The sequence below is a fragment of the Megalobrama amblycephala genome, linkage group LG14 (genome assembly GCF_018812025.1).
Source record: "Megalobrama amblycephala isolate DHTTF-2021 linkage group LG14, ASM1881202v1, whole genome shotgun sequence".
Classification (NCBI taxonomy): Eukaryota; Metazoa; Chordata; class Actinopteri; order Cypriniformes; family Xenocyprididae; genus Megalobrama; species Megalobrama amblycephala.
Window position 1 is genome coordinate 10,531,444 of NC_063057.1, and position 25,496 is coordinate 10,556,939.

Sequence of the window (25,496 nt, forward strand, 5' to 3'; positions counted from 1 at the left end):
CAGCTTTATGGAAGTAATTATGTTTTCAGTAATGGCATGCCTTTAAAAACAGGAACATGTTTGCAAATCATGGTCATAATTCATCTTTAATTTAGCTTAAAATGTTTAACAATGAGTGTTATGTTACTTGTCATTCTTTCAGTATGGGCTAACATCACTTTTCCTGTTTTCTTTGACAACAGAGATGTCACAAAGTTTGTCTTGTGATGCAGAAGATCTGCTGTTGGCCACCCAGCAGATGTGATTGAACTGAGAAGAGTAATTCCTTTAGGTAAGTGAATAAGCTAAGAGCTCTTACACAGCTGGAATTAATATGTTCATGGGTTGAATAGATAATTACAGTGGTTGCAGCGTGAGGTAATTACACTTCAGCGTGCCTTTAGAATGGCTGGTGTTGAATCCCTAATGCTGTTTAGAAACGAAAAACCCCAATGTTGCACGCTGATCCAGAGCTACAGTGTTGAGAAAGTCGGCTGGTGCCAGATTTATTGGACGATGTTTGAAGTTATATGATTAGGAGCTAAAGTTGTAAATGTGGGAAAGAAGGCTGATAAAACCAGCCTATATTCACACGTTCTTAACCTTTTGGCTTTGACGACAGTGTTGATTTATGCGTTTGTCTTGTTTTCCTTTGAATCCAGAATCAAAGGCTTACAGTGGATTTGGATCATTGACCTTTCAACGGATAAAAAAATGAGTCTTTTCTTTTGGCCGACACACTTCTAATTAATCATTTGTTAAAGCTGAACTTAACACAATTTCTTTGGAGACAATGACACTGCACTCAAAAAAATGATACGTTGGATTTACTTAACTTTTTTATGTCAACAGGTTCCACATAACTGGGTTATGCTGCATTTAATTAACGTTATTTATTTTAGTAAACTTAAGTATATTCAATGCCATTTAGTTGAATCAGGTTAACATTCTTAATTTTGTCCAAATGTTCAATTATCCTAAAATTAACATCAAACAAAAATTAAAACAAGTAATCCAGTTTAATTGATTAGTTTATTTAGTGAATGCATTCAAGAACAATTTTTACAACTTTACAGTTTTACAAGAATATTTTTTGCAAGATCTTTACTCTGTAAAGACTTTAATTATTAAGAAATTAGCCAGAAGATGGTTGTGTTACATCCATGGGATGCCCAAAGTAGTTGTATTTTAATTATTAAAAATACTTTAATTCTTGTTAGCAGGTCCTCAACCCAAGCACATGCTCTACACTTCACCACAATTGTAACCTTCAAAAACACTAACATACTAGAAACCCTTTTAAATACAAACATAAAAGAACATTAAACATTAACAAGTCTCCCAATTTTATAATTTTGATTAAAAAAATGCATAAAATCAACCTTTATTCTCTCTATCCAGCCCTGTGCAAAGCATGAAGGGAAAGGCAAATCCTGTTCCTAGTTTCTATAATGCTTTTTTCACACAACTAAAATCATGTACTCTCAACTCAAATGGGTTGAGTGGTTGAAAAGAATTGTGTTGGATTAACTTAATTTACTTGAGTAAATTGAACAAGCATTAAATGTTATTTTTGACCTACTTAATTGTAGAGTTGTCAAAAGTACCAACTTCGGTACCAGTCGGTACTGAAATTTTGAAAAAGTGACCCTTTGAGCGCTGTTGAGTGGATTCGTAAACGTCTCTGATTGGCCATTGTGTTCACATGCTCATCGGATATGTCTGTGATTGGCTACAACACACGGCAGCGTTTGAAAGCACATGGAAGTGTTTGAATTTAAAAGCGTTTTGAAAGTGGGAGCTTTCTGGGACTTGTCCGCGATAGACATCTGCTTTCAAATGCTCCCGTGAGTATCTGTGTAAGCGCTTGGTTAAGAGCTTCATTGATGACTATTTACAATGTTTATACAGCGTTGATCATTGAAGCCAATCACAGACATATCCGATGAGCACATGAACACAATTGCCAATCAGAGCTGTTTACGAATCCACTCAACAGCGCTCAAGGCGTCACATTTTTAAGATTTCAGTACCGACTAGGTACGAAGTCTGTACTTTTGACAACTCTACTTAATTGAAACGTTCTTTCAAAATGAAAATATTAAGTTGAACCAAAACGCAACTGTTTCAAGTCATTTTAACAATGCAGTTGTTTGAATAAGAAACCTAATACAATGGTGTTAAATTAACATTTTTGTAAAATAATTTTTTTGGACTAGTGTTCCTTGGTATGAATTGCACAACAGCGGCTCAGTATGTTTACGGTGCATACATCAGTTTTATTTCTAAATGACAGTGCAAACCACAAGCATTCAAGAAACTGAAGATTCTCCAAGGCTGTGTGTTTTTGCTAACGGAGCATGACTGCCAAGACCCTTAAGCAGAGTGTGAAGGAACTGCGTTTAGGGAAAACAAATGGTTATTGTCAGCCATGTGTTTGTAGTAGCTAAACAAAACTTTTTTTTCTGCACGCTTCTATGTGTAAATAAGGAAAAATGCTATTGTTTCTCTTATTCAGTGAATCCTTCTAGACCACTTTTCCTGTCTCGTTATGATGTGTACACCATGCGATTGTAGAGGCTTTTGCAGTTCCCTGAATGCAGCATCAGCCGGTGCAGCATGATTGGGCTGTTGGGGATGGTGATTGAGTTTGAAATGGAGCAGGTCAGCCCCAGGGTATCTGAACAGGCTTAATGGACCTGTTTGAGACCTGCAGGGGCCATGAGCAGTGGGGGTCACCATAGGGTCATGTTTACTCAGAGCTTTCCAGAGCGTGCCGCATGCCAATCCATTTTCCCCCCAACCTGAGCAAGTGCAGCGCCGCATCTGGATGCCATTGGGCTCCGTCACTGGGGAGGGACCTTCGCATAATCCTGCCAGGAAAGCGGAGAGGAGGTGGTGGGGCTTCAGTAAAGCGCATTTTGAAAAAGGGAAAGTTTGCTTATTTCAGTCCACTGTGGGGTTTTTGGTACTGCTTACCGTCAGATTTCTCCAACGCTCTCCAAAGTGACATATTTATAGCGATGTGTGCTCTGGTTTGAGATTGCTTAGGCCGGCAGCACCACGTTTCATTTTCAAGCCACACCATATAGCCAGTCACATCTCATTAAGTTTGGGGCAGCTTTCTGTACGTGCTCCAGCAGTTAACAAGAGTAGTAAAGCAAGCCAAAGCGACTGGAACGGCGAGGTGAGTAGAATAGGACTGAATATGTGGCGGAGAATGAGAGGAAGGTGAGAAGCTTGGCATGTGGCAAACCGGGTGCTGCTTGGCGGTGGAGCTCTTGGCATCATTAATGAGTTAAAAGCGAGCCTGAAACCACTGGACTGTGACTGTGCAGGCATAATCAATTGTTGGAAATGAAACTTGTGTAGATCATAAAAATATGAACAGCTCCATTCACCGAAAGTACTTTATGGTGTCCCAGAGAGTGTAAAAAATGTGGTGCAGTTTTACATTTTTGCTAACATACATAAACCTGGATGGCAGACCTCTGGGAATAAGCGGGAAAGGAATGTGTATCGCTACAAACATAAACATTCTTTTTTGGGTATTTAATCATTTTAAATACCTGTATAGAATTCAATACTGGCACAAATCAACCTCTGTGGGAGTGAGTGGACGGTTATATGTGTAAGTAGAGGTTACAGTTCCTCAGTCTCTAGCGGGTGCACTTATGGTATTCTGGTCTAAATTTACAGCATCGTTTTCCAGAAACTCACAGAACTTCAATGAAGTGTAGGAGAAGGTAATGCTTAGTAAATTACAGTAATATATCTGTAAGCCTTTTCACTTCAGACTGAAAATTATTTAAGCGACTTGAGCGCATATAATGTGTGATTTTGCTTGTCCATTAGCATGGATGTCAATGGCTACGTTTACATGCACCCAAATAATCCATTTGTAATCGGATTGACGGCTCAATCGGATTGAAAAACGTTTATGTAAACACCTTAATCGATCCGATTGAGCTCGATCTGAATGAATTTTTGATCGGATTGGAAGGGGTTGTTTATTCCTTTTCTAATCCGATCTAACAGCAAAAAATGACCATGTAAACGGTTGAATCCGACTACTTTCTCAATCATATTCAGAAGTCTCTGGGGCACGTGTGCAGTGCAATGTTGACACGCATTACGCAGTGCCAAGTTCACTTCTTTTTATCTAAAAACCATTACTGATTTATGAATGTGTATGCCAACAGGGCAAAATTAATGATGAGCTCTGTTGGTGTCACGTCCATGGTTGTATCTGCAAGTGTGATTGATATGAAGTCTCACGCAGAGCGCGTGCGCAAAAGTTTTAATTGTAATGTATATAAAACACATATAAATGGATATTTGAATCAGATTACAATGTTTAGAGTACATGTAAACAGATCTGCAATCAGATTCAATTAATTCGGATTGACGAAAATTGGTGCAATTAAACAGCCAATGTGAATAGGATCTAAACCTCAGTTCATAATTTATTCCTTTTTTTAATTATAATAATGAGAACTTTTGCTTCGATAATTCAATAAATATTTTTATTAAAAGAATTGCACATATATAAAATGTTTTTTAATTTAAAAATTAAATGAAAATGTTTTTAATGAAATATTAATATTAAATAAAAATATTAAATTAATATTAATATATACAATAAAATATTAAATTACAATATTTTTAATTTAATAATATTTTGAATTACATTATATATATATATATATATATATATATATATATATATATATATATATATATATATAGCAATAATAAAAAAATATATATAATATATATTATTGCTATTTATTTGTAATATATTTTTTACTATTTATTAATATTTTATTTATTATTTTTATTGGTTAAAGCTTGCATTTGGGTAGATGAACACAAGTGACAAGCATATAAGGTGAGATTTTTGTTTGTCCTTCTAAACTACATTTCATATTTTTTTTTATTCAAATTTGAATTTTAATGCTACCATTATGTACAGATATTATTTTATTAATTATTAAATTGTTTTTTAATAGTTAAATTGTTTATGTTTATATATTCTAATTAAAATAAAAGTTAAAAAATAAAAGTTTTTTATTATAATTATTTATTTTTTATTATTTTATTTATTTTTAGTTGAGGTTTGAATTTGGGTAGAAGAAAGAATTATTGTCAGTTTTATCCCAGAACAGCTATCATAAGCAGAAGGCAGTAGATTGAATGACATATGAGTAATTCATGAGACCTCGCTATTATTTTTATTTAACTATATGCTTATCATATGCGGACATATGAGCTTCCCCTAATCTTAAACAAAGTGCAAATTTTAGAACAAAAATTCGGTTCAAATGTATAAGATCCACAATAGTTTTAAAGGTCAGGGTGGCTTGTATCAGCTATGTAGGAATGTGCGGCCATACAGAAAAGATCAGCAGTCTGAAGGGTTTGTTTATGGCACATTAGCGTGTTGAGTCGCCATTATTCTAGCTTGAACGAATCAGGTTAATCTTTTCACCCCTTCCTCAGAAGACAAGGGCTATCCCATGAGATTTACCTGGGATTAGAGCCGTTTATGCACCAAATCCTAATTTAGGATTCTACACGCAATTCTACACCCTCAATATGGCTCCTATGTGACCCTTTCAGAAGCACAGAAGGCCCCTAAAGGAAGCTGTGATTGACTTAAGGTGAAAATCAGTTAATTCAGACAGGAATGCATTCATATCCGTCTCCTGCTGCCTCAGGAGGAGCTCCTGAAGGCTGGAGCACAAGGTGTTTGGTTCATGATCCTCACACTTCTTCTCTGAAGGTGCTGTTGACATGTTGAGGGTATTTGAGCATGCTGAGGGTTATATGGTGGAGCTCCAGGGGGACGCCACTCAGGTATCAGGCTCTGATGTGTGTATGATAGACTGTGAGACTGTTAAACCCTGACCTGGCTGTAGAGAAATGAAAACCAGCTGAGGGGCGCCTGTATCGCTCCGTGCCGATGCTGGCGTGAGCTGTCTGTGTGCGAGAGAAAGAAATGAGAGCAGGGAGGACAGGCAAAGTGAAAAATATTCAGATGATGGATGGTGCTGGGAGATAGCGGTAACTTTTTTGTTGACTGGGAAAAGGCAGAAAGAGCAAGAGAGGAGAATTCAAGAAACTCCCGAGAGAGGAATAGTGCTTTGTGATTTGTTCACCCACACTGATAACAGCCTAATCAGTCAATCTAATCTTAAAATGTGTCTCAATAATTTGTTAAATGCCTACATTTGTTAAAATAAATTTGTCAAAGTGTTAAAGTAAATGTCTATGCTTTAGAGGATGAATTAGTTAAATGACCTTCAGTGACTTGGGAAAAATTACCATATTTTTATTTAAAAATATTTGAAATTATTTTATTTAAAATATGTTGTTGCTATAACAAATAATAAAAAAAAAGAAATAAAAAAAGAAATAAAAATAAATTATTTTTGTTCACTGTCAATGGCCGTAAATATTTCTTACCAGTCCAAAATTTTATTTTTATTGTAAAATTGTAAAATTGAACATTTTATCTTAAAATAGTTTTATTAATAATTTTATTAATTGACAATGAGATTTTTTTTATGATTACTTACACTTTTACTGTTTCTATATTGTTAAAAAATGTCTTCTTTTGATGTTTTACTAATTAATTGGCCATAAATATTCCTGACTGGCTAGGAAATTATATTTTTGTTTAAAATATTCTATTATTATTATTATTATTATTATTATTATGGTTTAATGTGAGGAATAATCCACATATATGTCTTCACACAAAGTTTTGGAGCTCTGCAAAAACAAAACAAAAATCAGTATTTTTATCTTTCTATTTAAACATCTATAAAAACAATGTAAATTTACTTGAGACCCAAAAATGTGTTGAATAATAAGACTTGTTTTCAGAGAGTATATCTAGAACTCAGTTTATTATTCTTACCCAATTGTCGAATCATTTTTCTTGTTTTAAGCATAAACTTCTCTAAATTTAGTTAGATTTATGTTAAAAACAAGTAACAATTTGTGTTTTCTAGATAAACGAATGATGCCAAATTTTCCACTAATATAAAAGCCATTAGAAGAATCACAGCAGATGTTTTCATTAGCAGACAGTTTGTATGTCTTTGAATAGCTTGTCAGATTCTGCTTACAAACAATTCAGTTGCGTGTGGGTTTCCTGTTTTCCCCCTGTCCCTCTCTGTAAGGTGAAAGGTCACGTTGGTGCTGTACTGGCCTGCCCTCTGTGTTATCAGGTATGTCAGGTTTAATGGCACGTGGGGGCTCAGTTCCTCCGGGAATACATTAATTAGGAATTACGAGAAACAGATGAAGACACTGGCAGTGACTCGGATGCTGCATTGCTTCATCTTGCATTCATTTCGGTTTATCTACAGCTGTTCGACAGTGTTTTATGCAACATGGGTTTAATGTGATTTAGTGAATTCCTCTTGTGCAAAAACACATCCAGGCAGCTTCCTTGGAGTTTCCTAACAAGTCATTAAAAGCATTTATTTCCCGTGGCACAAAGGGGGCTATTGTTCTACTCCAGTCTCCATTTTTACTGTCACAACATTTTCATTTTTTCATTACTTCAATATGGGAGTTACACGAGAGAGTCTGTTACTCTGAGAGTGATCTATGGGAGGTCAGGGAGAGAGTCTGTGACCATGTGTGAATTCTCTTTATTTAAAGCTGACTTTAATACTAGCGTATGTTTAATCTAGCTCCCCACACTGCCCTGGCTCAAGCTATAGGATTTCATTTCATTTCTGGAGAGATGCCCTCAGCATCAAGGATGTAATTTCAGGACTCTGTACATTTGGAACTCTCGATCCATCTCACCCTAGATGAAACAGGTTTATTATTACAGTGGGGATGTAATATCAGCCCGAGTGTTTCCACTGGCTGGGAATAATGCTCTGAACATGCTGTTAACCACTCGTACACCACACATGGGGAAGGTGTTTCCGTTGACTCCCAAGATGCCTCAGTCATTTCCGAAACTTTGCAGGCACGCTTATGTTTGTGCCCTTGTTCTAAGTAGGCATGCGTGTCGTGCCAGAGATTAGTCCTGTCAGGGCAGCTGTGAGGATGGAAATCAGGGATCTCACCCTGTTGGAAAATGCAGCAAATGTGGAACCTAATAGTCTTTTACTGGTCCAAACTGTTCTGGATGATTGATCAGATGGACTAACATTTGGTGGGACTTGGTTTTGACCTGGTAGACCAATGGTTATATCTATACCATCTTGATCTAGTCAGGTCTTAAAGGGTTAGTTCACCCAAGAATTTAATTTCTGTCATTAATTACTCACCCTCATGTTGTTCCAATCCAGCAAGACCTTCGTTCATCTTCTGAACACAAATTTAGAATTTTTTTGTTGAAATATCTTTATATTAAGGTTGAACCACTGTAGTCACATTGACTAGTTTAACGATGTCTTTACTACTTCTTTGGACCTTGAATGTGGTCATTTCGTTGCTTTCTATGGGAGATAAAAAAGACCTCTTGTATTTCATCAAAAATATCTTAATTTGTATTCCGAAGACAAACGAAGGTCTTGTGGGTTTGGAATGAGATGAGGGTGAGTAATTAATGATAAGAAATTTCATTTTTGGGTGAACTAACCCTTTAATGATAAATGATGGCCCACTGCATAAGTAATATTCAAATAAATTATTAGAAAAATAATTTGAAAAGATTTTAGTAGTAAAAAGTATGAAAATATAGACTTACTACCATTTAGAACCGTCGGTTTTGTAAGATTTAAAAAAAAAAATGTTCTTGAAAGACGTCTTTTATGCTCAGCAAGGCTGCATTTATCTGATAAAAAAAAATACAGTAAAAACAGTAATATTGTGAAATAATATTGCAATTTAAAATAACTGTTTTCTATTTTAATATTTAAAACTGTAATTTATTCCTGGGATGGCAAAGCTGAATTTTCAGCTGTCATTACTTGAGTCTTCAGTGTTGCATGATCCTTCAAAAATCATTCTAATATGCTGATTTGGTGCTCAAGAAACATTTCTTCTCATTATCAATGTTACAAACATTTGTGCTGCTTAATATTTTTGTGGAAACCATGATACAATTATTTTTATAGGTTTAAAAAGAACAGAATTTATTTTAAATAGAAATCTTTATAACATTATAAATGGATTTATTGTCACTCATGATCAATTTAATGCGTCCTTGCTGAATAAAAGTTTTTTTATTAAAAAAACTTACCGACCTCAAACTTTTGAACTGTAGTGTTTGTGTGAAAAATGTATTTTAATATAATTTTAAAGCAAAAATAAAAAATCGCTCCTCCTTTTATGCTTCTGGAGCTCCTCCGTGAGAGATCAAGGCCGGTGTGCCTCGCAGTTGGAGCTCATTATCTCCCGCGTCACCGGCCTCGCGCCGTTCCCTCACGGCTCTCGCCCGCCCTGCTCACCACAATGTGAAAATAAATTGAATTTATACATTTTTTCGTGTTGGGGCTCATGAAACCATTTACAGGGCAAATCTGAACTACTGGCCCAATTGAGCATGCAGATAAAATCCTGTTGCAAAAACGTTTCAAAAACCTAGTTAAGTAAATTAACCTTTTGCTGTGATGAGCTCACGCTCATGTAATTTAAAATCTGTATGATTTTTTTTTCTGCCACAGAATGCAAAAAGAGATATTTTACAGAATGTCCAAGCTGACAGTAATAGTGATTTAGAAATTCCAAAAGGACTAAAAAGTACCATAAAAACCATCTTATTTTAAAATTGTATGAAATGTTTTTTTTGTTCTGTGCCTGTGTTCAGTTACTGTATGTACTGTACCTGTGTTTAACGCAACTTAATCTTACCAAATCAGGTCAGTCCTCATGACTGTCTGGTAAGGGTCAGTCATGGGAGACTGGTACCTAGACACTGGCCCTATAAATCTCTTATCTGATCCAGATGTGCTGCGAGGGTCCGTTTGATCTCTCGTTGGGCCTGGTTATGGTTAGCGAGGGCCGCTCGCTCATGGCACAAAAAAGAAGAGTATTGTAGGAGAGCTGGAATAGAAAGATGATCCAAACTCCAAGGGAGCAAAGTACTGTCCAGCTGTTGGACAACATCACTTCACACTTACCTCATTCAGCGAATGAGCAGAGTAAAATCTGCAATATCCCAGGCTCGAGCACGCAGAAAATTCCCTGTGTGTGTGTGCGGACTGTCTGTCTGTTTGTGTGTGAATGAATGTTTGTGCCCGTCCATCTGTACGTCCTAATGAATACTCATTTGCCGCCAGTCTGTGTGGCTTCCATTGTGATCCACAATGACTGCTGGAACTAACGACTTGAGGAGATAAAGGAAATGAATTCATTCTGTCTTTCCCTTTTGGAAAAGGCAGGGGGGGTTTGTCTTAGGAAGCTTGATAAATGATTTTGTCTCATCATCTTAATTGTTCACATTCAGACTGATCTCCTGCGCCACGAAGATTACGCTTCAGTCTGAACCCCTCGGATAAAACGACACGTCTGCTGTTTTTCGCCCTACCGCCCACTCGTTTACCACACTATTGCCTCAAAGTCACCCGCCGGCTGTTTCCTCATCTCCTTTTCCTCTTTCGTAGTTTAATAAACCACAAACTTATCCCGAAACGCACCACCCAGGCTTCAGACCACATACGTGTAGGATATACATTTACAGTGTGGTTGCAAGCCAACCTCAAATCCCCAGGTTCAGGCATATAAATTGTCGTATGCGTCTGCACTTGTCTTTTCTATTGCGGCCACTGCTGTGCATGATCGTTTCTGCCTCACATTTGGCAGAGCTTAAGCCGATATCCAATAAAACCTGCATGCGGCATGCATGTGCTGCAGACAGATCGGTTTTAATCGAGAACAAGAGAAACAGATTTGAAAACTGTCACCTCATTGCTGTTTCGGCCCTTGAATGGACTTCCTAATTGAATAATCGAAGATGCTCTTGGAGGAAATTAAAAAATCACTCTTGAGGAATTGGGTTATCTAAGTAGAAAATTACTGTATTGATTTTTGTTAAGGCGTTGCATAGCTTGTGGGAGTGAATTTGTTTTAGATGCATTCTTCATTTCTCCTGAGGATAAATTCTTTTTTAAATTATTTATCTCATCATTATTTTACAGGTTTGGATCTAGGTAGTCTCATGTAGCAAGACTTTTGACTGTGTGCTCTTATTTTGGCAAAGAATTGGGGGAAGGAAGAGGAAGAGATTGCTTGACTGACATAATGCAACCAACCACTTTTTTGTCACTGCCGTGCCAAAACAATATATACAGTGGCAAGAAAAAGCATGTGAACCACTTGCAGAATCTGTGAAAATGTGAAAAATGTGAATGTGTTTTTTTTGTTTTGTGATTGTTGTTCATTGTTTGTTCTGAGCAGTTAAACTGAGCTCTGTTCTTCAGAAAAATCCTCTGGGTCCTGCAGATTCTTCAGTTTTCAAGCATTTTTTGCATATTTAAACCCTTTACAGCAGTGACTGAATGCTTTTGAGATCCATCTTTACACACTGATGACAATTGAGGGACTCAAACTCAACTATTAAAAAAGGTTCAAACATTCACTGATGCTCCAGAAGGAAACATGATGCATTAAGAGCCGGGGGCTGAAAACTTTTGAATTCAAATATCAAGGTAAATTGTACTTAATTTTTCTGCCTGGAAACATGCAAGTATCTTTTGTTTAAAACAATGATATTTAAACAAAATAAGAAAAATTGTGACATCTTCATCCTGTTCAAAGGTTTTCACCCCTGACTCTTAATGCATCACGTTTCCTTCTGGAGCATCAGTGAATGTCTGAACCTTTTGTAATAGTTTTTGATAGTGTTTGAGTCCCTGAATTGTCCTCAGTATGAAAACACGGATCTCAAAATCATTCAGTCACTGTTGTAAAGGGTTCAAATATGCAAAAAATGCTTGAAAACTGAAGAATCTGCAGGATCCAGAGGATTTTTCTGAAGAACAGAGCTCAGTTTAACTGCTCAGGACAAACAAGAGACTCATGAACAACCATCACACAACAACCATCACACAACAAACAAACAGTCATAGATTATCCAGGTAACCACACAGATTATTAAGAATCAATGGTTCACATACTTTTGAATGGGGTTATTTTAATAAATTCAGCTATTGTTTTGTCTTGTGAACTAAATGCAAACATCCTTTATGTAAAATATCTTACTCAGGACAGTACTAAACAAAAAATAACATGCATTTTGTATGATCTCTCTTATTTTATTAAAATTATTCACATTTTCACAGATTCTGCAAGTGGTTCACATACTTTTTCTTGCCACTGTATATGAATGTATGTATATATATTGGCCTGGTCCGCATGGATCATGGCTCGACTACCTGTTTAACCCATAGCATGGAGCAGAATATTGAGCTTACAGTGATAACGGCTAGACCAACACTGAACACTGTGGGGCAGGGCGACACATATTTCTAGCTCATGTTTTTGCCAGTTTTTCATTTACAGCAAAAAACTGAAAATGACATTTTCGGCAGCCAAAATTTCGGTGCATCCCTAATCATTACTATTGGTTACCCTTTACATCTGTCTGTGTTTTTTGCAAATATTTAACCACTGAAAAGTATTAAAAAGAGTGACTAAATCTCGTAAATCCACTAGATCCTTGAACTGTCTGTAAAACCCCATTACACCACCCTCCCTCTATCGTGAATAAAGTGTCGCACACTGTTTGGTCTTTGTTTTAATCTTAGTCAAGCATTTGTCTTTGAGTCATAGCCAGTACTGTCTTAGGGTGTGTTCACACTTGTCATGTTTGGTTCAATTAAAACGAACCCTGATGCAATTGCTCTGTTAGTGCATTTCATTTGAACATGTGTGAACGCTGCCATCCGAACCCTGGTGCAAAAGACCGCTGAAAAGATGGGTCTCATTCCGCATCCAAATGAACTCCTGCGGTTGCGGTTCGAATGATATATGAACACAACATGGACCAAAGACATGTAAACGAACCAAAAACAGGAAGATGAAACGCTAAAAAGGACAGAATCCTCACGCATATCGTTTTTTCTCATCATAGTCGCGAGTTTGCCCATCACAGGCATCAGACGTGCGTCTCCATGCAGATGATCGTTTATGTGTGACAGAGGGATTCCCGCTGCTGTTTTGACTCCTTTACACATTTTATAGGCTCTTCACAAGTTCCCAGCTGGCCAAAATACCATCATATGCGGGTTACACACACACAACAAGTGCATTTACCTCAGCGCACAGCATTGTTTTGGATGTTCAGTAAGTTCCGTCTCAAAATAGGCAATACATCATAAAATCCGACCAATCAGGTTGTGAACGTATCCCTATGACTTTAGGTTCGGTGTCTTTTGGTTCGGTGATAATCAGACCAAGACTATGTTGTTGTTGTGTTTTTTTTTTGTTTTTTGTTCTGGACCAAATGAACCAAACAAACCGAACTACAAGTGTGAACACACGCTTAAATAGCCTGTGCGCAGCACTTCATCTTTTTTAACATGAGATTTTTGCCAAATATCAGAAAAAACTGACCATCCACATAGCTACAATAAACTTTATAACAAGTAAGTTGATGAACACGTAATGCCTCACTTACTGCCTGTGACGCAGCCGTTCTAATGACGAACTAAACACGTATGTCCGAAATTCTCTGAAATTGGCTGGTTAAAAGCCTTATAACTCCATTTGAGCTTGTTTATGGTGAAATGTTTACATTCATAAGTTTATAATTATTTAAATTATTTAAATTATTTCTAGGTTTCAAGGTTTCCCCCCAACAACGACGTGCCATTTAGGTGAGACTTTATCAAAGATTATATCACAATAATACACTGATGTGGGGGAAATGAATTCTAATATGTATAAAATATTCAAAAAATGATTGTTACAAACGTATAATGGAATGAATAAAAATGAATTTTAATATTATAATGCTATAATGAAATTAATAAAAATGGAAAAATGTATTAAATGAATAAAAAGAGTTAAATATGAATGTAAAATATAAAATTAATAAATATATTATTTTAGAAAATGAATGGAAACGGTGTGTAAAATAAATGTGCATAGTAAGTTATTATTTTTCTGACATTTAATTTTATTTATTTACAGGTTAATGCCATAATTCAACAGATTTGATTGCACTAAATCCAGTGATTATTTCATCCTACTCTAAATTTCCAGGCAGACTGATAAAAAAAACCTGAATATGAAAGTTGGGTAAAGTCGATGATCAGATTGAAACTCTTGATTTCATCCAGTACATGTCATTTCTGTGTGCATTATGTATCTTCGGTCAGTAAGCAGGTTGTGGGCGGTACGTGGGTGTGCCGTCTGAGGCTGAGACTAGGATCTAGGTAACTAAGGAACCAGTTTTTGATAAAAGACAAACCAACACACCTCTATTTGATCATTCATCATGGAAGATCTTAGAGACAATCCCTCCAAATGTTCTGGATCTGTAAACATGGGCCAAAGGTTTGCCTTTGTGTTGTGTGGATGCACTAGTTGAGCAGGATTCCCACCTTTAGAGTCTGGTGTCTTGTTTCACGCTTTTAAACGTGTGCAGATGAGTTCGGGAGACATGACAGAGCTGTATTTATCATGTCAAGAGCTTTTCTTTCGAGCTGAATAAAAACGCCTCTGTGTTTGGTTCTCTCCATGGTGACGGGAATGCCAGAGGAGGGCCAGATCTGTCACAGAAGATTATGCCAAGGTGCTGGCAACCAGGAAAACGGTAGTTAGATGAAGAAAGGCGGGGAAAACTCTACTATCTTAGAGATATCAAGTTGAAGGTTCGAGTGCTTTGACCTCTGGAGGGGCATCCGTAAGCTGTTTGGAAAAAAAACAAAAAAACAGAAGCGTAAAGAAAATGAGAGAAGAAAAGACAACTGGCTAATAAATTAGTTTGAAGGGTGGAGAAAATGGAAAAACCTATGTGGGTTGAGAGAGCTGAATACTGCAAGTGAGAGGGAACAGAGAATGAAATAGATTTTTGAAAATGCAAGGCTGGGTTGCGAGATCAATCCAACTGAAGACAGGCGGCTGATGTAAGGTAATCAGAGTGGTGAATGAGACGCAGCCCTCTCTGCTGAGCCAGCGTTAAAGACCGCCTTCATTTGGACCACTAGTCCATGGAGCCACTAACACAATCACCCACAATTCTGTACAGCGTGCAGATTGTGTCCTTGTGGTATTTATGAGTTGGACTTCAGGAGACAATGATGGATTTGCCCAGTTTTGATAACTGTGCTGATTTGCAAAGAAAATTTACCAGAAGATTGTTGATGCAGGAACGTTTTGAAGAAGACAGTGAAAAGTGTAGAAACTATGATGCCTTTTCAAAGATCTACAGATTTTATATATATATATATATATATATATAAGTAATTTACTTTCCCTAATTAAGACACTGTTTAGCATCATGTTTGTGGAAAAGCCACAGTTATTTTTAATTAATGCATTGGTTCATTTCCAGAAACATTCTTCTTATTTTAACACATTGCGTTATAGTCAGAGGATATGAAGATGCTGTGACCCATGGCAGGAAGCGTCCATTGTTAGCTGCCATTACTCTTATTCAGGTTTAAAGGGTAGAAAAGAAACCCATCCAGAATTAGCTCCACCTTGCCAACATCATCTGTTTAACTTCTAAAACGTCTTGGAATTGTACTAGGCCAAAGATATTTGCAAACCTAGTGCTGAAATGTTGGCTTTTGCTGCTTGTCTGCATTTGATAAATAGTATGTTTCATTTGTCACAGACATCTCTGCTGGTTAATGTAAAACAGGTATATTGAAGTTATGTATTATATGTATGTAGCTAATTTCTTTGAGAATCCTTAATATATTTAATTTTACAAATAATTACAAAGAAACCACAAATAACACTTTGAATTAAATGTAAGATTTTGAAGTGCAATGTAAGTAAATGTTATTCATTTTAAAAGAAATAAATTAGTTATACATTATGTAGCTGAATGTATGTGAACTTCTAATTAATGGGTTTGACTATTTCAGCTACATCACCAGCAGGTGCTTAAAATCAACCTTACAGCCATGTAATCTCCTTAGACAAACATTTTTAAAAGAATGGGGCCCAGAATCACAATGGCCCTGTGCACAAAGCGATGTAGATAAAGAAATAATTTACAGAGTCTGGTGTGAAAGAATTTGACTGGCCTACACAAAGCCCAGACCTGAACACCTTTTGGGATACATTTGAATGCAGATTGCAAGCTGGACCCCATCACCCAACATCATGGCCTGACCTCACTGATGCTTGTGTATGAATGAGAGTGAATCCCCACAGCCATGTTGTAACATCTGGTGGAAAGCTTACGGGTTATAACAAGGTTGTGCACCATTCACAGTTAATTTGAGAATGCCTTTTAGATACCAGTTCATGTAGAATTAACATGAAATAAGTTTTGAAAGTTGAGAAGTGGATGGATGGATGGATGGATGGATAGATAAATACACTGATTGGTAGATACATACTGTAGATTGATACATGGATGGATGGATGGGATACATTGATGGTAGATACATGGATGGATGGATGGATGGATGTTTACATTCATGGATGGATGGATGGATACAGAGATTGATACATGGATGGATGGATAGATGTTTACATTCATAGATAGATGGGTAGAAACATGGATGGATGCATAGATGGGTAGATACATAGATTGATGGATGAATGGATGGATGGGTAGATACATAGATTGATACATGGGTGGATGCATAGATAGGTAGATACATAGATGGCAGATACATGTATTAATACATGGATGGGATGGATGGATGGATGGATTCATAGATAGATGGGTAGATACATGGATAGATGGATGGATGGATGCATGGATAGGTAGATACATAGATTGATACATGAATGGATGGATGGATGGATGGATGGATGATACATTGATGGGTAGATGCATAGATTGATACATGGATGGATGCATAGATAGGTAGATACATAGATGGCAGATACATGTATTAATACATGGATGGGATGGATGGATGGATTCATAGATAGATGGGTAGATACATGGATAGATGGATGGATGGATGTATGGATAGGTAGATACATAGATTGATACATGGATGGATGGATGGATGGATGATACATTGATGGGTAGATACATAGATGGGTAGATGCATAGATTGATACATGGATGGATGGATGGATGTATGGATAGGTAGATACATAGATTGATACATGGATGGATGGATGGATGGATGGATGATACATTGATGGGTAGATACATAGATGGGTAGATGCATAGATTGATACATGGATGGATGGATAGATGGATGGATGGATGTATGGATAGGTAGATACATAGATTGATACATGGATGGATGGATGATACATTGATGGGTAGATACATAGATGGGTAGATGCATAGATTGATACATGGATGGATGCATAGATAGGTAGATACATAGATGGCAGATACATGTATTAATACATGGATGGATGGATGGATGGATTCATAGATGGGTAGATACATGGATAGATGGATGGATGGATGTATGGATAGGTAGATACATAGATTGATATATGGATGGATGGATGGATGGATGATACATTGATGGGTAGATATATAGATGGGTAGATGCATAGATTGATACATGGATGGATGGATGGATGGATGATACATTGATGGGTAGATAGATTGATACATGGATAGATGATACATTAATGGGTAAATGGATGGATGGATTGGCAGATACATATGTAGATTGATACATGGATGGATGGATGGATGGATGGATAGATGTGTAGATATAGATTTATATATTGATGAAAAGATGTTTACATTCTACATTACATGGATGGATGCAAAGCCAACTCTCTATTAATGTCCATGCTTATTTTTTATTTTTCTTTATTTTTTAAATGAACATTCTTAAATAATCTTGGATGAACATTGCATGAATGTTCATTTTGACTGCTCTAATATATATAATATATATATTGGAAGCTCTATTTATTCTATATTAGAAGAACCTGCCTTTTTCCCCTTATTTCCCTTATTCCTTATTAATTTTCTTGCATTTCTCTCTCTTTTAGGGAGTTTCTGGCTGCTGTCCACAGTAGTCACAGATCTTGCGCGTCTCACTGGGTGTGTGCTTGTGCTGAAGGTCATCCAGACCATTCTGTTGTTCCATTCCAGGGAACACATTAAGCACTGGAAGGAGTCTCTGCCAGCTCCTGTAGTCACAGACATGTTAACTTCGCTTGTGAAGGGCATTTGTGTTTCATTTCCTCTCGCCCTCTCCCTGGCATCAACCATCGACGCAGCCTCCCACTGAGAGGAAATTAAAATGGCGATTTATTGAAATTGTTTCATTATATAGGAACAGTAATAAAGAAATCACTCAGGTGTAAATCTTTTTTTTTTTTTTTTTTTTTTTTTAAACTTCTGTTTGGCAGTTTATACATGATTAAAGAACCATGACTCTGCTGTAATAGAAAACAAAGTTTGAAGGATAGCTCTCATTATTTTAAATGAAAACCAATGCGATTTAAATCATAGCGGTTCACTCTTGATTTAATACTTTGAAAAAGACGTCCCTTTAACGACTTTAATCAAAATCAACATGTTAATCAAACATAACAGAGTAAATCTCAAATCTGGAAAGGGCTTGTCGCTGTAAATGATGCGAAGAGGTGCAATGAACAAGTCTTCAGCGGCATATTGTGTGCTCAGCTTCATGGACTGTTATGTGAAGTATCGGCAGGGGTAATATGTCACAAAGCAATCTCACGCTGAATGGCTTGATCTGGACAGTATTTAATGGAGGTCGATTTCCCAGACTACTTGCCATTCTACACTCTGGTGGGCCACAATCACCTAACAGCTGTCAATAAATTACAGCGGCCAATACAGTGAGTTGGTCATTAATCTAAAGTGGCCGATATTTCATTCAGTCAATGTTTTGCTTGTGTGTTTTTGTGTTTAGTGCCATAGAGTTTGTTATTGCCTCTCTGTGCATTATCTGACTTTTCAGTGCAGTATCGAACAATTCGGTAGACAGTTTTGTTTTGAGCTGAACTAAGTAAAGCGTTTCACTTTGTTTAGTTTGGGTGGCTTTCTGAGCAAAACTGTTCTGAACTGAGCCATAGTTGAAGGCCATTGGTCCTTTGTCCTTGTTCATATATTAGTAATGGTCGTCCATTGATTTACAGTCTCTCTGGGCTTATGAAACATATGTCAGAACAATCAGTACAACTGACACCTGTCAATAAAAACTGATACGCAAAGAGGGGTGACATATGTTCTTTATAGGGGGCACTTGAAGCCGTTATAAACCCTACATGAATTTGCACCTCCTGTTTACAGCTCCGAGCTTTGCTTTGGTTTTCACACTGCCACTGCTTGCATTCAGACACTCGCACACACCTGGAACATGTTTGGTTTGCAAATCTGGAGGAACAGTTTTCTTTTAAATGGTTTGTGAATAAAAAAGCGATCAAAATTTGACCCCCCCAAAAGTATCAGCTTTTAGCATGAAAAAGCAGTTCAGCTTCCTCCAGTTGAAGTTGTTTTTTGTTGTTGTTGTTGTTGATGAAGACGTCTGTCATCTTGTCTGATTGTTGTCCTAGTGAAGTGGAAATGGTTTCGTCGGCTCTAATGTGTTGCAGCTCCCACATACATCCAGCCGGAGTGTGTCGAGTGGAAGTTTTGAAGCTGAGAGTATGTGGCGAAGCGCCTGGGTTATAAGGTCAGCGTTCAGGATGAGTTATAAGAGCTGAAGTCGAGACCTCTCCTCGTTAGTGTGATGTGAAGTCGGGATGTCACGATGTGACAGTCCACACCAAACATGGCCCAGCATTCTGCTGTGTCACGGCCTCTCGGTTATAAATACTCATGTTTCCATCAGCCCATTTCACTCTTTCTCTTTATTGCTTTATTTCTCTGCTTTTTTATTGCTCAGTGGTTGCTCTTTCCTATCTCAGGAGACTGAATAGAGTTCTTTATGATTTAGTTAAAGAAGAATTTAATAAGAAATATTATATCGAACATGTATATGCATATATGTTTGATATAATATAATATAATTCTTCTAAGATTAAAAAACATGATCTATGCTATCCACATTCTTTTTATAGTTCTGTACTCCATTTTAATTTTTATTTATCTCTTCTTTCTGAACTCATAAGGAGATACATATGAGATTTTTTTTTGGAAATTTCCTGATAATTTTCTCACCCCATATCATCCAAGATGTTTATGTCTTTCTTTCTTCAGTCGAAAAGAAATTAAAGGTCCCGTTCTTCGTGATCCCATGTTTCAAACTTTAGTTAGTGTGTAATGTTGTTGTTAGAATATAAATAAAATCTATAAAATTTTAAAGCTCAAAGTTCAATGCCAAGCGAGATATTTTATTTAACAGAAGTCGCCTACATCGAACGGCCAGTTTGGACTACATCCCTCTACTTCCTTCTTTAATGACGTCACTAAAACAGTTTTTTGACTAACCTCCGCCCACAGGAATACACAAGAGTTGCATTTGTAGAGTGTGTTTGTCGCCATGTCGTCGAAACGCTGTTATTTTCATCCCGCAGTCCAATCACCGGGTCTGATTCCGGCTCAAATTGATAGGGTAAAATTAAAGACATGTTTACAATAACACTGAGCGCGTGCATCTCCACGTTATGGTAAGAGGCGTGACCTTTCCGGGCAAGGTTCGTTAAACTGCTGTCGAATCACAACACAGGAACCGCTGGCACAATCAGAACTCGTTACGTATTTCTGAAGGAGGGACTTCATAGAACAAGGAAGTCATCAGCCCGTTTTTATGACAGTGGAAACAGCGGTATACAGATAAGTAAATTATGTGAAAAATACTGTGTTTTTTTACACGCGAAACATGAACACATGTTATATTGCACACTATAAACACAATCAAAGCTTCAAAAAACCACGAAAAACGGGACCTTTAAGGTTGGGGTACAACGGGTTGAAGGTCCAAATTTCAGTTTCAATGCAGCTTCAAAGGGCTCTACACGATCCCAGCCGAGGAATAAGGGTCTTATCTAGCAAAACGATTGGTCGTTTTCTAAAAAAATAAAAATTTTGCAACTGTCATGCGTGACATAGGCGGAAGTACCGCCTACTTCCGCCTACGTCAAAAAAAGAAAAAAAAAACTTTTTTTTTTTTTTTTTTTTTAAGAAAATGACCAATCGTTTAGCTAGATAAGACCCTTATTCCTTGTCTGGGATTGTGTAGAGCCCTTTGAAGCTGCACTGAAACTGAAATTTGGACTTTCAACCTGTTGGTAGCCGTTGAAGTCCACTATATGGAGAAAATTCCTGGAATGTTTTCCTCAAAAACATAATTTCTTTTCAACTGAAGAAAGAAAGACATAAACATCTTGGATGACATGGTGCTCAGTAAATTATTAGGAAATTTTAATTCTGAAGTGAAGTAATTCTTTAAGCAAACTCCTCCTCCATCTCACTGCTGAAACAATTGTGATATTAAAGAGATATTACTTATGCAACTCTGTTTCAAGTCTCTTATGTAAGTAAGTTTTTCTTATTCTCACCTCTACCCACTGTTCTTTCTTTCACCTTTTTTTTTCGCTCTCTCCAACTCATTTTCTCTTTCTTCTCATAATAAAAGGACACAAAATGGCCTGCAAATCCTCAAACCATGTTTATGCATCCTGTGTTACCCTCTCTTTATTTATTTCTTAATTGCACCGACCAAACATGTTTCAAAAACCACACGCTCCTTAAAAATCACCATCCAGTCTTTGTCCAGCCAATTAAACACTCTTTCTCTCTCCACACACATCTGGTTCAAATTTCTAGACCTTCTATTATTTTCTACCTCCTCAGCTGCTCACAATGGCCTTTTATAAAAACGTCAACCCATTCTACTGTACTACCATTGATTAAATGTTTGCTTTAACATAATGTGCTTCAAGAGATATCCACTCATCTGGCTGAATAATAATTCAAATTGTTTGACATTGTTTTGATTGGTGTTTATGAGCGATACGTCCTCTCCGGACCTCTGTGCGATGGTGAGTTGAGGGATGTCAAGTTAATTTGCTTTTAAAATTTGCAAGCTTGTTGTCCATAATCATCAATCATATTGAATTTTGTTGTCTTAAAGTTGTATTACTCGGAAAAAAGTGATAGATGATTCATTTGGAGAGCCATCTACCTCAGAACACCCTATTGGATATGATAGGGACTGGGAATGTGCGTGATTGGTTGACATTTCATCCTTTAAAAGCCAATAAATGCCTTTCAGCACACAATATTCTGTTACATTCTGACAGTAAGTGAGTTTAAGTGTTTCTTCAATGGTTTAAACATGCATTGGGGTAAAAAAAAAAAAAAAAATGCATCAAGATAGAAGTGCTCTCTACAAGTAGCTCACTCATCTCTCTGTGTTTATAGTCAATAAGCTCCGGGTGCTATTTCAACCCACAGGGCCAAAGGGCTCTGACCCCATTTTTCAATATCTCTAAGGTCTGCTTTTCCTCTTGTCTTGCCAACTTGATCCCGATCACACACTCATTTCAGCGCTCTCGCACTCAGAGATCAATTAGTGAATCGAGATTTTGGCTCACCCTCCAGCTTTCCAGCCATTGGCTCGAAACATTCCAGAATTGCACGAGGCGTTGAGTAATAAGTCAGCAGCTTCTGAGGTCAGGGGTCAGAGGTCGCCCAACCACAAGGATCCCTAGGGCTATTTAAGGACCAATGGATTTGCCTGTTTGAAGGGTCACCTGTAAATGTCACCTGTAAGATGTGAAGGAACTGGAATACTTGAAGGATTAGTTCCCAAAATTAAAATTCTGACATTAGTTACTCACCTTCGTTTTGTTCCAAAACTCGTATGACTTTCTTAGATGGAAGGCAAAAGGAGAAATTTGTAATAACTGTACTCATCATGCAGTGACAATTGAATAGAGTGTTTTTAAGCTTCGAAGGGACAGTTCAACCAAAAAACTTAAATATTTTTGGTTTAAAAAAAACTTTTTTGAAGAACATTGGGAACAAAACAACATTTATGTCAACTGACTTCCATTATATGGACCAAAAAAAATAAAGCCACAAAATGACACATTTCTCAAAGTATTATGTTCCACACAATAAAGACAGAATTTCATTTTTGAGTGAACTATCCTTTCAAAAAGGTTGTAAAAGCATTCCTCTCCAGTGAGTTGTTAAGCAATGTGACTGGATCATTGAGTCACTGAGTTGGACAGAACCAAATGAGTCTGATTCATGAATAAATCATTCACTGTTTTTGAGAATGGGATTAGCTGATTCATTGAACAGATCTGACTCAAAACAATGATTTGTTCATGCATCAGCCAGAGCTATATTTTTGTTATGTACTCTGACGAACATGCTAAAGTAAAATAGGATGGATTTCAAGATTTTCAGTGAAAATTAACTTAAATTTAGGGATTATTTTTGCATTACTATGCTGCATTACTAGCAAAAAAAAAAAGAAGTGATAATTGATTCATTTTGCATGGTTCCTTTGGCAAGCCATATACACTGGAGCAACTTTTTACAACTGAAAGGGTTAGTTCACCCAGAAATTAAAATTCTGTCATTTATTACTCACCCTCATGTCGTTCCACACCTGTAAGACCTTCGTTCATCTTCGGAACACAAATTAAGATATTTTTCATAAAATCTCATGGCTCAGTGAGGCCTGCATTGCCAGCAAGGCAATTAACACTTCCAATGCCCAGAAAGCTACTAAAGACATATATAAAACAGTTCATGTGACTACAGTGTGTTATGAAGCGACGAGAATACTTTTTGTGTGCCAAAAAAACAAAATAACGACTTTATTCAACAATATCTAGTGATGAATCGGTGGTTCAGAGCACGTATCAAACTGCCAAAGTCACACCCACCAGTGGCGAACCATTGAAATTTCGAAATGAAGCCTCGTTTACTGAACTCATGTGACTTTGGCTGTTTGATACGCGTTCCGAACCACTGATTCGAAACAAAAGATTTGCAGTGTTTTGAAATTGACCATCACTAGATATTGTTGAATAAAGTCGTTTGTTTTTTTGGCGCACAAAAAGTATTCTCATCACTTCATAACATTGAGGTTGAACCACTGTAGTCACGTGTACTGTTTTAAATACGTTTTTAGTAGCTTTCTGGGCATCGAAAGTGTTAAGTCGGATTTCATCAAAAATATCTCAATTTGTGTTCTGAAGATGAACTAAGGTCTTACGTGTGTGGAACGACATGAGGGTGAATAATTAAAGACAGAATTTTCATTTTTGGGTGAACTAACCCTTTAAATTTAGGAAGTTTGCATATATTTTTGTATTTCTGTATTGAAGATTAAAGATAGACGCAAGGGCTGAGAGTTTAAACATGGTTTTTGAGAAACAAACTCTTTGTAAGCATATGTGGCTCTGTATATTGCTTTGTGTCTCTGCGCTCTATCTTTCACCCTCCTAATGGAGTAAACTTTGAGAGTGGACTAATGGTTTATTTAAGTAAAGCACATATATAACTTTCACAAAGCCAAACCCACATCGATCACCCCCCACTGCACAGTCTCCATATTTACCACAGTCATTTAAAATTGCGTTTTTGATATTTAATTGTTAAAATTTACTCTGAGAGTTGTGCAACACCTCCTTTTTACCGCCACCCAGGTAGCATCTATAGGTGTCATATACATTCCTTGTTTTAAAAGCAGAGGGGAAGTCGAGCTGTCAGCGATGAACTCTCTGACCCTAATAACAGAACTGTCAGCTGCCTCTCTGTTCTTTTCTGCAGCTCTGTTCTTTTAATTGCTCTGGCTGCATTGCTGCTGCTGCAACGCTGCTTTGTTGTGCGTCTCTCTGTGTTTTGTAGTCTGCCCGACTGCTGCAGCGTTCTATAATCAGCCACTGCATTGCTGCATCAGCCTGTTTACTGCAACAGCAGCGTCTCTGTATGTTTGTGTGTGCGGTTTTCTCTGCCTCATATCGTGCACCACATTTATTTGTGCATTCTGAGATGCAGAGTCTATCTGTATGATTAAATATTCAGCCCTGGATAGTTTTAAACATGCAATGTAACTTTTTTTCTGTAGACAGTTTTGTTGATTTTAGTTTTAATGCTTCACACATGTGTCTGATGCAAGTCTACTGTAACTGTAGGTCGTTAGCTATTGTACAGTAGATTGCAATGCAATGATTTTTCTCATATTACTGATTTAGTTTTGCGTCTTTCACTTTGGTAACTCCTCACAATAAGGTTGGCTAACATTATTCAGTGCATTACATATCATGAACTAGCAATGAACAATTGTTTTTTTTTTTTAACAGAATAAGTAGAATTTACTGATCTTAATTAGGTTTATGTATATATACTGATACATTTTTAAAATTTCAAGTTGTATAAATTAATATTAGGTAGTGTGGGCAAGCTTGAAATAACAGTGAACAATATTTTATATTATACTTTATTGTAAAGTCCTACCTTTGCTTTTAACTGAAGTGCAGGTCCATCA

General features: G+C 36.9%; 1 protein-coding gene across 1 annotated transcript in view; it reads left to right on the plus strand.

Moving 5' to 3' along the window:
• Positions 1-25,496, plus strand: part of sema3aa (sema domain, immunoglobulin domain (Ig), short basic domain, secreted, (semaphorin) 3Aa) — a 124,420-nt gene that overhangs the window by 27,867 nt on the left and 71,057 nt on the right. The window contains exon 3 of the mRNA XM_048157002.1: positions 183-271. The gene's annotated coding sequence lies outside the window, so the exon portion shown is untranslated. The remainder of the gene's footprint in view (positions 1-182; positions 272-25,496) is intronic.